We start from the raw sequence: 1,380 nt of genomic DNA on the forward strand, positions 1-1,380 counted from the left end.
AAAAAAATATAAGTGTAAGCAGTCGTGTTAGATTTCAGTAGAAGTTTGGCCCAAGGATAGGAGAAGCATGGGTCCACGATAAACCATTGTGCTAACCGCTAACCTAACCGACCTTAATTCTAACCGCTTGAACCCTAACCTAACCCTAACCCTAACAGATACCGCTAAACGCATAACCCAGCATATTGAGATGAATATTATATTTATATTTGAATGCTAAATGACATAGGTTTTTTGGCCGACTCATGTTCTCTATCCTTGAAGCCTGGCCCGGACCAGTCTGATGTAGGATCAAATTTTGCAGTCTGTACAGGGTGTAAGATGATTATATAAGTAAGGCAATTAAGGTAGTTATTTTTAATGCACAGTTGTTATCTTTAGTTTTGACTTCTGACAGCCAGTGTTTCCCCTGGCCAAAAAGGTTGTTTTTGGTGTGTTTGCACGTTTCGAGGTCTTAGCAAAGCGAGCACCGGAGTTACTCGACCAGAAGCGGGGGATGGGGGGACCGGGGGCATGCCCCAGAATTTTTTTGAAAAAATGGTGCAATTTGGTGCATTCTAAGCTATTCTGAACACATTGTATGAGATTTTCGTCAGCGAGGCAGTGTTTTGGACAAATTTCTGTGTGGCGGCTGAGAATTTGAGTAAGGCAGCCCGCCTCGCTTGTGTCAATGCAGGGGAAACACTGCAACAACCAACTTCCTGTTGGATCGATAATATACTACAAACTCACTCAAACAGTACAGACTTTTGTTTACTTCAAATAGCACATCACAGCACCCCAACAACAAGCCCCCTCACGCACATGCCCGAGCTGGGCATCCGCTTCCTATCCAGCCGGGAAAGGATATAACTCTCATTAAAGTTGGCATGTATACAGATAGTACATGGTTAACAATCTCCACTGTCTTTTGTTTTATAAAAGATTAGATACAATGAACAGCAAATGAAAAAAAAAGTTTGTTGTTGTTGTTAGCACACACAACACATACACAAGCATGAACTTACTCAGACATGCAAAAATATACAAGATAAAAAAAACAAAATTACTGAACCATACACACATGATTATGTTTGAACAGTTTGTAACAAACAATTAGCACTGATTGCGAAATGTTCATTCACGGCTCGTCACAAGTGTAGTATTGCGGAATAATACCAGTTTCCAGAATTTTCATCAGAACTAGTGGAGATGCGATACGTTTTGTGAGACAATCCGCTAACTGAGTGTCAGTGTTAGACCACCTAATTTCTCGAACCTGTCCACTTTCGATCATGTCTTTAATTCCACTTATTTCTATCCTCAAACGTTTCTCTGTAACAAGTTTTGTAGAATTCATCGCCTCACATGACTTGCAATCAGTTACACAGACCAGTGGTA

The 1,380-nt window shown here is 40.7% G+C and overlaps 1 protein-coding gene across 3 annotated transcripts in view; it reads left to right on the plus strand.

The window, feature by feature from the left end:
- LOC106806323 overlaps positions 1 to 1,380 on the plus strand; it is a 29,358-nt gene that overhangs the window by 718 nt on the left and 27,260 nt on the right. The gene's annotated exons all lie outside the window — the stretch shown is intronic.

This window comes from Priapulus caudatus, unplaced genomic scaffold, assembly GCF_000485595.1.
Source record: "Priapulus caudatus unplaced genomic scaffold, Priapulus_caudatus-5.0.1 Scaffold154, whole genome shotgun sequence".
Lineage (NCBI taxonomy): Eukaryota > Metazoa > Priapulida > Priapulimorpha > Priapulimorphida > Priapulidae > Priapulus > Priapulus caudatus.